Below are 15,536 nucleotides of genomic sequence, written 5' to 3' on the forward strand. Positions count from 1 at the left end.
AAATATATTTCCGGTTCCCTTTGGTACTGTAAGTATATATCCCCTTCCCTGTGATACTGTAAGTATAAATCCCTTTTCCTGTGGTACTCAAAACGTCTATTCTCTTACCTATGATACTATAAGTATCTATCCCATTCCCTGTGGTACTGTAAATATATTTCCGGTTCCCTTTGGTACTGTAAGTATATATCCCCTTCCCTGTGATACTGTAAGTATAATTCCTTTTCCTGTGGTACTCTAAAAGTCTATTCCCTTACCTATGATACTATAAGTATCTATCCCATTCCCTGTGGTACTGTAAATATATTTCCGGTTCTCTTTGGTACTGTAAGTATATATCCCCTTCCCTGTGATACTGTAAGTATAAATCCCTTTTCCTGTGGTACTATAAAAGTCTATTCCCTTACCTTTGATACTATAAGTATTTATCCCATTCGCAGTGGTACTGTAAATATATTTCCGGTTCCCTTTGGTGTTGTTAGTATATATCCCCTTCACTGTGATACTGTAAGTATAAATCCCTTTTCCTGTGGTACTATAAAAGTCTATTCCCTTACCTTTGATACTATAAGTATCTATCCCATTCGCAGTGGTACTGTAAATATATTTCCGGTTCCCTTTGGTACTGTAAGTATATATCCCCTTCCCTGTGATACTGTAAGTATAAATCCCTTTTCCTCTGGTACTCTAAAAGTCTATTCCCTTACCTATGATACTATAAGTATCTATTCCATTCGCAGTGGTACTGTAAATATATTTCCGGTTCCCTTTGGTACTGTAAGTATATATCCCCTTCACTGTGATACTGTAAGTATAAATCCCTTTTCCTGTGGTACTATAAAAGTCTATTCCCTTACCTTTGATACTATAAGTATCTATCCCATTCGCAGTGGTACTGTAAATATATTTCCGGTTCCCTTTGGTACTGTAAGTATATATCCCCTTCCCTGTGATACTGTAAGTATAAATCCCTTTTCCTCTGGTACTCTAAAAGCCTATTCCCTTTCCTATGATACTATAAGTATCTATTCCATTCCCTGTGGTACTGTAAATATATTTCCGGTTCCCTTTGGTACTGTAAGTATATATCCCCTTCCCTGTGATACTATAAGTTTAAATCCCTTTTCCTGTGGTACTCTAAAAGTCTATTCCCTTACCTATGATACTATAAGTATCTATCCCATTCCTTGTTGTACTGTAAATATATTTCTGGTTCCCTTTGGTACTGTAAGTATATATCCCCTTCCCTGTGATACTGTAAGTATAAATCCCTTTTCCTCTTGTACTCTAAAAGTCTATTCCCTTACCTATGATACTATAAGTATCTATCCCATTCGCAGTGGTACTGTAAATATATTTCCGGTTCCCTTTGGTACTGTAAGTATATATCCCCTTCCCTGTGATACTGTAAGTATAAATCCCTTTTCCTCTGGTACTCTAAAAGTCTATTCCCTTACCTATGATACTATAAGTATCTATCCCATTCCCTTTGGTACTGTAAATATATTTCCGGTTCCCTTTGGTACTGTAAGTATATATCCCCTTCCCTGTGATACTGTAAGTATAAATTCCTTTTCCTCTGGTACTTTAAAAGTCTATTCCCTTACCTATGATACTATAAGTATCTATCCCATTCCCTGTGGTACTGTAAATATATTTCCGGTTCCCTTTGGTACTGTAAGTATATATCCCCTTCCCTGTGATACTGAAAGTTTAAATCCCTTTTCCTCTGGTACTCTAAAAGTCTATTCCCTTACCTGTGATACTATAAGTATCTATCCCATTCCCTGTGGTACTGTAAATATATTTCCGGTTCCCTTTGGTACTGTAAGTATATATCCCCTTCCCTGTGATACTGTAAGTATAAATCCCTTTTCCTGTGGTACTATAAAAGTCTATTCCCTTACCTTTGATACTATAAGTATTTATCCCATTCGCAGTGGTACTGTAAATATATTTCCGGTTCCCTTTGGTGTTGTTAGTATATATCCCCTTCACTGTGATACTGTAAGTATAAATCCCTTTTCCTGTGGTACTATAAAAGTCTATTCCCTTACCTTTGATACTATAAGTATCTATCCCATTCGCAGTGGTACTGTAAATATATTTCCGGTTCCCTTTGGTACTGTAAGTATATATCCCCTTCCCTGTGATACTGTAAGTATAAATCCCTTTTCCTCTGGTACTCTAAAAGTCTATTCCCTTACCTATGATACTATAAGTATCTATTCCATTCGCAGTGGTACTGTAAATATATTTCCGGTTCCCTTTGGTACTGTAAGTATATATCCCCTTCACTGTGATACTGTAAGTATAAATCCCTTTTCCTGTGGTACTATAAAAGTCTATTCCCTTACCTTTGATACTATAAGTATCTATCCCATTCGCAGTGGTACTGTAAATATATTTCCGGTTCCCTTTGGTACTGTAAGTATATATCCCCTTCCCTGTGATACTGTAAGTATAAATCCCTTTTCCTCTGGTACTCTAAAAGCCTATTCCCTTTCCTATGATACTATAAGTATCTATTCCATTCCCTGTGGTACTGTAAATATATTTCCGGTTCCCTTTGGTACTGTAAGTATATATCCCCTTCCCTGTGATACTATAAGTTTAAATCCCTTTTCCTGTGGTACTCTAAAAGTCTATTCCCTTACCTATGATACTATAAGTATCTATCCCATTCCTTGTTGTACTGTAAATATATTTCTGGTTCCCTTTGGTACTGTAAGTATATATCCCCTTCCCTGTGATACTGTAAGTATAAATCCCTTTTCCTCTTGTACTCTAAAAGTCTATTCCCTTACCTATGATACTATAAGTATCTATCCCATTCGCAGTGGTACTGTAAATATATTTCCGGTTCCCTTTGGTACTGTAAGTATATATCCCCTTCCCTGTGATACTGTAAGTATAAATCCCTTTTCCTCTGGTACTCTAAAAGTCTATTCCCTTACCTATGATACTATAAGTATCTATCCCATTCCCTTTGGTACTGTAAATATATTTCCGGTTCCCTTTGGTACTGTAAGTATATATCCCCTTCCCTGTGATACTGTAAGTATAAATTCCTTTTCCTCTGGTACTTTAAAAGTCTATTCCCTTACCTATGATACTATAAGTATCTATCCCATTCCCTGTGGTACTGTAAATATATTTCCGGTTCCCTTTGGTACTGTAAGTATATATCCCCTTCCCTGTGATACTGAAAGTATAAATCCCTTTTCCTCTGGTACTCTAAAAGTCTATTCCCTTACCTGTGATACTATAAGTATCTATCCCATTCCCTGTGGTACTGTAAATATATTTCCGGTCCTCTTTGGTACTGTAAGTATATATCCCCTTCCCTGTGATACTGTAAGTATAAATCCCTTTTCCTGTGGTACTATAAAAGTCTATTCCCTTACCTTTGATACTATAAGTATCTATCCCATTCGCAGTGGTACTGTAAATATATTTCCAGTTCCCTTTGGTGTTGTAAGTATATATCCCCTTCACTGTGATACTGTAAGTATAAATCCCTTTTCCTGTGGTACTATAAAAGTCTATTCCCTTACCTTTGATACTATAAGTATCTATCCCATTCGCAGTGGTACTGTAAATATATTTCCGGTTCCCTTTGGTACTGTAAGTATATATCCCCTTCCCTGTGATACTGTAAGTATAATTCCTTTTCCTGTGGTACTCTAAAAGTCTATTCCCTTACCTATGATACTATAAGTATCTATCCCATTCCCTGTGGTACTGTAAATATATTTCCGGTTCTCTTTGGTACTGTAAGTATATATCCCCTTCCCTGTGATACTGTAAGTATAAATCCCTTTTCCTGTGGTACTATAAAAGTCTATTCCCTTACCTTTGATACTATAAGTATTTATCCCATTCGCAGTGGTACTGTAAATATATTTCCGGTTCCCTTTGGTGTTGTTAGTATATATCCCCTTCACTGTGATACTGTAAGTATAAATCCCTTTTCCTGTGGTACTATAAAAGTCTATTCCCTTACCTTTGATACTATAAGTATCTATCCCATTCGCAGTGGTACTGTAAATATATTTCCGGTTCCCTTTGGTACTGTAAGTATATATCCCCTTCCCTGTAATACTGTAAGTATAAATCCCTTTTCCTCTGGTACTCTAAAAGTCTATTCCCTTACCTATGATACTATAAGTATCTATTCCATTCGCAGTGGTACTGTAAATATATTTCCGGTTCCCTTTGGTACTGTAAGTATATATCCCCTTCACTGTGATACTGTAAGTATAAATCCCTTTTCCTGTGGTACTATAAAAGTCTATTCCCTTACCTTTGATACTATAAGTATCTATCCCATTCGCAGTGGTACTGTAAATATATTTCCGGTTCCCTTTGGTACTGTAAGTATATATCCCCTTCCCTGTGATACTGTAAGTATAAATCCCTTTTCCTCTGGTACTCTAAAAGCCTATTCCCTTTCCTATGATACTATAAGTATCTATTCCATTCCCTGTGGTACTGTAAATATATTTCCGGTTCCCTTTGGTACTGTAAGTATATATCCCCTTCCCTGTGATACTATAAGTTTAAATCCCTTTTCCTGTGGTACTCTAAAAGTCTATTCCCTTACCTATGATACTTTAAGTATCTATCCCATTCCTTGTTGTACTGTAAATATATTTCTGGTTCCCTTTGGTACTGTAAGTATATATCCCCTTCCCTGTGATACTGTAAGTATAAATCCCTTTTCCTCTTGTACTCTAAAAGTCTATTCCCTTACCTATGATACTATAAGTATCTATCCCATTCGCAGTGGTACTGTAAATATATTTCCGGTTCCCTTTGGTACTGTAAGTATATATCCCCTTCCCTGTGATACTGTAAGTATAAATCCCTTTTCCTCTGGTACTCTAAAAGTCTATTCCCTTACTTATGATACTATAAGTATCTATCCCATTCCCTTTGGTACTGTAAATATATTTCCGGTTCCCTTTGGTACTGTAAGTATATATCCCCTTCCCTGTGATACTGTAAGTATAAATTCCTTTTCCTCTGGTACTTTAAAAGTCTATTCCCTTACCTATGATACTATAAGTATCTATCCCATTCCCTGTGGTACTGTAAATATATTTCCGGTTCCCTTTGGTACTGTAAGTATATATCCCCTTCCCTGTGATACTGAAAGTATAAATCCCTTTTCCTCTGGTACTCTAAAAGTCTATTCCCTTACCTGTGATACTATAAGTATCTATCCCATTCCCTGTGGTACTGTAAATATATTTCCGGTCCTCTTTGGTACTGTAAGTATATATCCCCTTCCCTGTGATACTGTAAGTATAAATCCCTTTTCCTGTGGTACTATAAAAGTCTATTCCCTTACCTTTGATACTATAAGTATCTATCCCATTCGCAGTGGTACTGTAAATATATTTCCAGTTCCCTTTGGTGTTGTAAGTATATATCCCCTTCACTGTGATACTGTAAGTATAAATCCCTTTTCCTGTGGTACTATAAAAGTCTATTCCCTTACCTTTGATACTATAAGTATCTATCCCATTCCCTGTGGTACTGTAAATATATTTCCGGTTCCCTTTGGTACTGTAAGTATATATCCCCTTCCCTGTGATACTGTAAGTATAAATCCCTTTTCCTCTGGTACTCTAAAAGTCTATTCCCTTACTTATGATACTATAAGTATCTATTCCATTCCCTGTGGTACTGTAAATATATTTCCGGTTCCCTTTGGTACTGTAAGTATATATCCCCTTCCCTGTGATACTGTAAGTTTAAATCCCTTTTCCTGTGGTACTCTAAAAGTCTATTCCCTTACCTATGATACTATAAGTATCTATCCCATTCCTTGTTGTACTGTAAATATATTTCCGGTTCCCTTTGGTACTGTAAGTATATATCCCCTTCCCTGTGATACTGTAAGTATAAATCCCTTTTCCTCTTGTACTCTAAAAGTCTATTCCCTTACCTATGATACTATAAGTATCTATCCCATTCGCAGTGGTACTGTAAATATATTTCCGGTTCCCTTTGGTACTGTAAGTATATATCCCCTTCCCTGTGATACTGTAAGTATAAATCCCTTTTCCTCTTGTACTCTAAAAGTCTATTCCCTTACCTATGATACTATAAGTATCTATCCCATTCCCTGTGGTACTGTAAATATATTTCCGGTTCCCTTTGGTACTGTAAGTATATATCCCCTTCCCTGTGATACTGTAAGTATAAATCCCTTTTCCTGTGGTACTCTAAAAGTCTATTCCCTTACCTATGATACTATAAGTATCTATCCCATTCCCTGTGGTACTGTAAATAAATTTCCGGTTCCCTTTGGTACTGTAAGTATATATCCCCTTCCCTGTGATACTGTAAGTATAAATCCCTTTTCCTGTGGTACTTTAAAAGTCTATTCCCTTACCTATGATACTATAAGTATGTATCCCATTCCCTGTGGTACTGTAAATATATTTCCGGTTCCCTTTGGTACTGTAAGTATATATCCCCTTCCCTGTGATACTGTAAGTATAAATCCCTTTTCCTCTGGTACTCTAAAAGTCTATTCCCTTACCTATGATACTATAAGTATCTATCCCATTCCCTGTGGTACTGTAAATATATTTCCGGTTCCCTTTGGTACTGTAAGTATATATCCCCTTCCCTGTGATACTGTAAGTATAAATCCCTCTTCCTTCTGGTACTCTAAAAGTCTATTCCCTTACCTATGATACTATAAGTATCTATCCCATACACTGTGGTACTGTAAATATATTTCCGGTTCCCTTTGGTACTGTAAGTATATATCCCCTTCCCTGTGATACTGTAAGTATAAATCCCTTTTCCTCTGGTACTCTAAAAGTCTATTCCCTTACCTATGATTCTATAAGTATCTATCCCATTCCCTGTGGTACTGTAAATATATTTCCGGTTCCCTTTGGTACTGTAAGTATATATCCCCTTCCCTGTGATACTGTAAGTATAAATCCCTTTTCCTCTGGTACTCTAAAAGTCTATTCCCTTACCTATGATACTATAAGTATCTATCCCATTCCCTGTGGTACTGTAAATAAATTTCTGGTTCCCTTTGGTACTGTAAGTATATATCCCCTTCCCTGTGATACTGTAAGTATAAATCCCTATTCCTGTGGTACTCTAAAAGTCTATTCCCTTACCTATGATACTATAAGTATCTATCCCATTCCCTGTGGTACTGTAAATATATTTCCGGTTCCCTTTGGTACTGTAAGTATATATCCCCTTCCCTGTGATACTGTAAGTATAAATCCCTTTTCCTCTGGTACTCTAAAAGTCTATTCCCTTACCCCTGATACTATAAGTATCTATCCCATTCCCTGTGGTACTGTAAATATATTTTAGGTTCCATTCGGTACTTAAGTATATATCCCCTTCCCTGTGATACTGTAAGTATAAATCCCTTTTCCTGTGGTACTTTAAAGTCTATTCCCTTACCTATGATATTATAAGTATCTATCCCATTCCCTGTGGTACTGTAAATATATTTCCGGTTCCCTTTGGTACTGTAAGTATATATCCCCTTCCCTGTGATACTGTTAGTATAAATCCCTTTTCCTGTGGTACTCAAAACGTCTATTCCCTTACCTATGGTACTATAAGTATCTATCCCATTCCCTGTGGTACTGTAAATATATTTCCGGTTCCCTTTGGTACTGTAAGTATATATCCCCTTCCCTGTGATACTGTAAGTATAAATCCCTTTTTTTCTGGTACTCTAAAAGTCTTTTCCCTTACCTATGATACTATAAGTATCTATCCCATTCCCTGTGGTACTGTAAATATATTTCCGGTTCTCTTTGGTACTGTAAGTATATATCCCCTTCCCTGTGATACTGTAAGTATAAATCCCTTTTCCTGTGGTACTATAAAAGTCTATTCCCTTACCTTTGATACTATAAGTATCTATCCCATTCGCAGTGGTACTGTAAATATATTTCCGGTTCCCTTTGGTGTTGTTAGTATATATCCCCTTCACTGTGATACTGTAAGTATAAATCCCTTTTCCTGTGGTACTATAAAAGTCTATTCCCTTACCTTTGATACTATAAGTATCTATCCCATTCCCTGTGGTACTGTAAATATATTTCCGGTTCCCTTTGGTACTGTAAGTATATATCCCCTTCCCTGTGATACTATAAGTTTAAATCCCTTTTCCTCTGGTACTCTAAAAGTCTATTCCCTTACCTTTGATACTATAAGTATTTATCCCATTCGCAGTGGTACTGTAAATATATTTCCGGTTCCCTTTGGTGTTGTTGGTATATATCCCCTTCACTGTGATACTGTAAGTATAAATCCCTTTTCCTGTGGTACTATAAAAGTCTATTCCCTTACCTTTGATACTATAAGTATCTATCCCATTCGCAGTGGTACTGTAAATATATTTCCGGTTCCCTTTGGTACTGTAAGTATATATCCCCTTCCCTGTGATACTGTAAGTATAAATCCCTTTTCCTCTGGTACTCTAAAAGTCTATTCCCTTACCTATGATCCTATAAGTATCTATTCCATTCGCAGTGGTACTGTAAATATATTTCCGGTTCCCTTTGGTACTGTAAGTATATATCCCCTTCCCTGTGATACTGTAAGTATAAATCCCTTTTCCTCTGGTACTCTAAAAGTCTATTCCCTTACCCCTGATACTATAAGTATCTATCCCTTTCCCTGTGGTACTGTAAATATATTTTAGGTTCCCTTCGGTACTTAAGTATATATCCCCTTCCCTGTGATACTGTAAGTATAAATCTTTTTTCCTGTGGTACTTTAAAGTCTATTACCTTACCTATGATACTATAAGTATCTATCCCATTCCCTGTGGTACTGTAAATATATTTCCGGTTCCCTTAAGTACTGTAAGTATATATCCCCTTCCCTGTGATACTGTAAGTATAAATCCCTTTTCCTGTGGTACTCAAAACGTCTATTCCCTTACCTATGATACTATAAGTATCTATCCCATTCCCTTTGGTACTGTAAATATATTTCCGGTTCCCTTTGGTACTGTAAGTATATATCCCCTTCCCTGTGATACTGTAAGTATAAATCCCTTTTCCTCTGGTACTCTAAAAGTCTATTCCCTTACCTATGATACTATAAGTATCTATCCCATTCCCTGTGGTACTGTAAATATATTTCCGGTTCCCTTTGGTACTGTAAGTATATATCCCCTTCCCTGTGATACTGTAAGTATAAATCCCTTTTCCTCTGGTACTCTAAAAGTCTATTCCCTTACCTATGATACTATAAGTATCTATCCCATTTCCTGTGGTACTGTAAATATATTTTCGGTTCCCTTTGGTACTGTAGGTATATATCCCCTTCCCTGTGATACTGTAAGTATAAATCCCTTTTGCTCTGGTACTCTTAAAGTCTATTCCCTTACCTATGATACTATAAGTATCTATCCCATTCCCTGTGGTACTGTAAATATATTTCCGGTTCCCTTTGGTACTGTAAGTATATATCCCCTTCCATGTGATACTGTAAGTATAAATCCCTTTTACTGTGGTACTCTAAAAGTCTATTCCCTTACCTATGATACTATAAGTATCTATCCCATTCCCTGTGGTACTGTAAATATATTTCCGGTTCCCTTTGGTACTGTAAGTAAATATATCCCCTTCCCTGTGATACTGTAAGTATAAATCCCTTTTTTTCTGGTACTCTAAAAGTCTTTTCCCTTACCTATGATACTATAAGTATCTATCCTATTCCCTGTGGTACTGTAAATATATTTCCGGTTCCCTTTGGTACTGTAAGTATATATCCCCTTCCCTGTGATACTGTAAGTATAAATCCATTTTCCCGTGGTACTCTAAAAGATTATTTCCGTACCTATGATACTAAAAGTATCTATCCCATTCCCTGTGGTACTGTAAATATATTTCCGGTTCCCTTTGGTACTGTAAGTATATATCCCCTTCCCTGTGATACTGTTAGTATAAATCCCTTTTCCTCTGGTACTCTAAAAGTCTATTCCCTTACCTATGATACTGTAAGTATCTATCCCATTCCCTGTGGTACTGTAAATATATTTCCGGTTCCCTTTGGTACTGTAAGTAAATATATCCCCTTCCCTGTGATACTGTAAGTATAAATCCCTTTTCCTCTGGTACTCTAAAAGTCTATTCCCTTACCCCTGATACTATAAGTATCTATCCCATTCCCTGTGGTACTGTAAATATATTTCCGGTTCCCTTTGGTACTGTAAGTATATATCCCCTTCCCTGTGATACTGTAAGTATAAATCCCTTTTCCTGTGGTACTCAAAACGTCTATTCCCTTACCTATGATACTATAAGTATCTATCCCATTCCCTGGTGTACTGTAAATATATTTCCGGTTCCGTTTGGTACTGTAAGTATATATCCCCTTCCCTGTGATACTGTAAGTATAAATCCCTTTTCCTGTGGTACTCTAAAAGTCTATTCCCTTACCTATGATACTATAAGTATCTATCCCATTCCCTGTGGTACTGTAAATATATTTCCGGTCCTCTTTGGTACTGTAAGTATATATCCCCTTCCCTGTGATACTGTAAGTATAAATCCCTTTTCCTGTGGTACTCTAAAAGTCTATTCCCTTACCTTTGATACTATAAGTATCTATCCCATTCGCAGTGGTATTGTCAATATATTTCCGGTTCCCTTTGGTGTTGTAAGTATATATCCCCTTCACTGTGATACTGTGAGTATAAATCCCTTTTCCTGTGGTACTATAAAAGTCTATTCCCTTACCTTTGATACTATAAGTATCTATCCCATTCGCAGTGGTACTGTAAATATATTTCCGGTTCCCTTTGGTACTGTAAGTATATATCCCCTTCCCTGTGATACTGTAAGTATAAATCCCTTTTCCTCTGGTACTCTAAAAGCCTATTCCCTTTCCTATCATACTATAAGTATCTATTCCATTCCCTGTGGTACTGTAAATATATTTCCGGTTCCCTTTGGTACTGTAAGTATATATCCCCTTCCCTGTGATACTATAAGTTTAAATCCCTTTTCCTCTGGTACTCTAAAAGTCTATTCCCTTACCTATGATACTATAAGTATCTATCCCATTCCTTGTTGTACTGTAAATATATTTCCGGTTCCCTTTGGTACTGTAAGTATATATCCCCTTCCCTGTGATACTGTAAGTATAAATCCCTTTTCCTCTTGTACTCTAAAAGTCTATTCCCTTACCTATGATACTATAAGTATCTATCCCATTCGCAGTGGTACTGTAAATATAGTTCCGGTTCCCTTTGGTACTGTAAGTATATATCCCCTTCCCTGTGATACTGTAAGTATAAATCCCTTTTCCTCTTGTACTCTAAAAGTCTATTCCCTTACCTATGATACTATAAGTATCTATCCCATTCCCTGTGGTACTGTAAATATATTTCCGGTTCCCTTTGGTACTGTAAGTATATATCCCCTTCCCTGTGATACTGTAAGTATAAATCCCTTTTCCTCTGGTACTCTAAAAGTCTATTCCCTTACCTATGATACTATAAGTATCTATCCCATTCCCTGTGGTACTGTAAATAAATTTCCGGTTCCCTTTGGTACTGTAAGTATATATCCCCTTCCCTGTGATACTGTAAGTATAAATCACTTTTCCTGTGGTACTCTAAAAGTCTATTCCCTTACCTATGATACTATAAGTATGTATCCCATTCCCTGTGGTACTGTAAATATATTTCCGGTTCCCTTTGGTACTGTAAGTATATATCCCCTTCCCTGTGATACTGTAAGTATAAATCCCTTTTCCTCTGGTACTCTAAAAGTCTATTCCCTTACCTATGATACTATAAGTATCTATCCCATTCCCTGTGGTACTGTAAATATATTTCCGGTTCCCTTTGGTACTGTAAGTATATATCCCCTTCCCTGTGATACTGTAAGTATAAATCCCTCTTCCTTCTGGTACTCTAAAAGTCTATTCCCTTACCTATGATACTATAAGTATCTATCCCATTCACTGTGGTACTGTAAATATATTTCCGGTTCCCTTTGGTACTGTAAGTATATATCCCCTTCCCTGTGATACTGTAAGTATAAATCCCTTTTCCTCTGATACTCTAAAAGTCTATTCCCTTACCTATGATTCTATAAGTATCTATCCCATTCCCTGTGGTACTGTAAATATATTTCCGGTTCCCTTTGGTACTGTAAGTATATATCCCCTTCCCTGTGATACTGTAAGTATAAATCCCTTTTCCTCTGGTACTCTAAAAGTCTATTCCCTTACCTATGATACTATAAGTATCTATCCCATTCCCTGTGGTACTGTAAATAAATTTCCGGTTCCCTTTGGTACTGTAAGTATATATCCCCTTCCCTGTGATACTGTAAGTATAAATCCCTATTCCTGTGGTACTCTAAAAGTCTATTCCCTTACCTATGATACTATAAGTATCTATCCCATTCCCTGTGGTACTGTAAATATATTTCCGGTTCCCTTTGGTACTGTAAGTATATATCCCCTTCCCTGTGATACTGTAAGTATAAATCCCTTTTCCTCTGGCACTCTAAAAGTCTATTCCCTTACCCCTGATACTATAAGTATCTATCCCATTCGCAGTGGTACTGTAAATATATTTCCGGTTCCCTTTGGTACTTTAAGTATATATCCCCTTCCCTGTGATACTGTAAGTATAAATCCCTTTTCCTCTGGTACTCTAAAAGTCTATTCCCTTACCTATGATACTATAAGTATCTATTCCATTCCCTGTGGTACTGTAAATATATTTCCGGTTCCCTTTGGTACTGTAAGTATATATCCCCTTCCCTGTGATACTGTAAGTTTAAATCCCTTTTCCTGTGGTACTCTAAAAGTCTATTCCCTTACCTATGATACTATAAGCATCTATCCCATTCCTTGTTGTACTGTAAATATATTTCCGGTTCCCTTTGGTACTGTAAGTATATATCCCCTTCCCTGTGATACTGTAAGTATAAATCCCTTTTCCTGTGGTACTCTAAAAGTCTATTCCCTTACCTATGATACTATAAGTATGTATCCCATTCCCTGTGGTACTGTAAATATATTTCCGGTTCCCTTTGGTGTTGTTAGTATATATACCCTTCACTGTGATACTGTAAGTATAAATCCCTTTTCCTGTGGTACTATAAAAGTCTATTCCCTTACCTTTGATACTATAAGTATCTATCCCATTCGCAGTGGTACTGTAAATATATTTCCGGTTCCCTTTGGTACTGTAAGTATATATCCCCTTCCCTGTGATACTGTAAGTATAAATCCCTTTTCCTCTGGTACTCTAAAAGTCTATTCCCTTACCTATGATACTATAAGCATCTATCCCATTCCTTGTTGTACTGTAAATATATTTCCGGTTCCCTTTGGTACTGTAAGTATATATCCCCTTCCCTGTGATACTGTAAGTATAAATCCCTTTTCCTCTTGTACTCTAAAAGTCTATTCCCTTACCTATGATACTATAAGTATCTATCCCATTCCCTGTGGTACTGTAAATATATTTCCGGTTCCCTTTGGTACTGTAAGTATATATCCCCTTCCCTGTGATACTGTAAGTATAAATCCCTTTTCCTCTGGTATTCTAAAAGTCTATTCCCTTACCTATGATACTATAAGTATCTATCCCATTCCCTGTGGTACTGTAAATAAATTTCCGGTTCCCTTTGGTACTGTAAGTATATATCCCCTTCCCTGTGATACTGTAAGTATAAATCCCTTTTCCTGTGGTACTCTAAAAGTCTATTCCCTTACCTATGATACTATAAGTATCTATCCCATTCCCTGTGGTACTGTAAATATATTTCCGGTTCCCTTTGGTACTGTAAGTATATATCCCCTTCCCTGTGATACTGTAAGTATAAATCCCTTTTCCTGTGGTACTCTAAAAGTCTATTCCCTTACCTATGATACTATAAGTATCTATCCCATTCCCTGTGGTACTGTAAATATATTTCCGGTTCCCTTTGGTACTGTAAGTATATATCCCCTTCCCTGTGATACTGTAAGTATAAATCCCTCTTCCTCTGGTACTCTAAAAGTCTATTCCCTTACCTATGATACTATAAGTATCTATCCCATTCACTGTGGGACTGTAAATATATTTCCGGTTCCCTTTGGTACTGTAAGTATATATCCTCTTCCCTGTGATACTGTAAGTATAAATCCCTTTTCCTGTGGTACTCTAAAAGTCTATTCCCTTACCTATGATTCTATAAGTATCTATCCCATTCCCTGTGGTACTGTAAATATATTTCCGGTTCCCTTTGGTACTGTAAGTATATATCCCCTTCCCTGTGATACTGTAAGTATAAATCCCTTTTCCTCTGGTACTCTAAAAGTCTATTCCCTTACCTATGATACTATAAGTATCTATCCCATTCCCTGTGGTACTGTAAATATATTTCCGGTTCCCTTTGGTACTGTAAGTATATATCCCCTTCCCTGTGATACTGTAAGTATAAATCCCTTTTCCTCTGGTACTCTAAAAGTCTATTCCCTTACCTATGATACTATAAGTATCTATCCCATTCCCTGTGGTACTGTAAATATATTTCCGGTTCCCTTTGGTACTGTAAGTATATATCCCCTTCCCTGTGATACTGTAAGTATAAATCCCTTTTCCTCTGGTACTCTAAAAGTCTATTCCCTTACCTATGATACTATAAGTATCTATCCCATTTCCTGTGGTACTGTAAATATATTTTCGGTTCCCTTTGGTACTGTAGGTATATATCCCCTTCCCTGTGATACTGTAAGTATAAATCCCTTTTCCTCTGGTACTCTAAAAGTCTATTCCCTTACCTATGATACTATGAGTATCTATCCCATTCCCTGTGGTACTGTAAATATATTTCCGGTTCCCTTTGGTACTGTAAGTATATATCCCCTTCCATATGATACTGTAAGTATAAATCCCTTTTCCTGTGGTACTCTAAAAGTCTATTCCCTTACCTATGATACTATAAGTATCTATCCAATTCCCTGTGGTACTGTAAATATATTTCTGGTTCCCTTTGGTACTGTAAGTAAATATATCCCCTTCCCTGTGATACTGTAAGTATAAATCCCTTTTTTTCTGGTACTCTAAAAGTCTTTTCCCTTACCTATGATACTATAAGTATCTATCCTATTCCCTGTGGTACTGTAAATATATTTCCGGTTCCCTTTGGTACTGTAAGTATATATCCCCTTCCCTGTGATACTGTAAGTATAAATCCATTTTCCTGTGGTACTCTAAAAGTCTATTCCCTTACCTATGATACTATAAGTATCTATCCCATTCCCTGTGGTACTGTAAATATATTTCCGGTTCCCTTTGGTACTGTAAGTATATATCCCCTTCCCTGCGACACTGTGAGTATAAATCCCTTTTCCTGTGGTACTCTAAAAGTCTATTCCCTTAACTATGATACTATAAGTATCTATCCCATTCCTTGTGGTACTGTAAATATATTTCCGGTTCCCTTTGGTACTGTAGGTAAATATATCCCCTTCCCTGTGATACTGTAAGTATAAATCCTTTTTCCTGT

Source organism: Mytilus californianus, unplaced genomic scaffold (genome assembly GCF_021869535.1).
Source record: "Mytilus californianus isolate M0D057914Y unplaced genomic scaffold, xbMytCali1.0.p SCAF_25, whole genome shotgun sequence".
Taxonomy (NCBI): domain Eukaryota; kingdom Metazoa; phylum Mollusca; class Bivalvia; order Mytilida; family Mytilidae; genus Mytilus; species Mytilus californianus.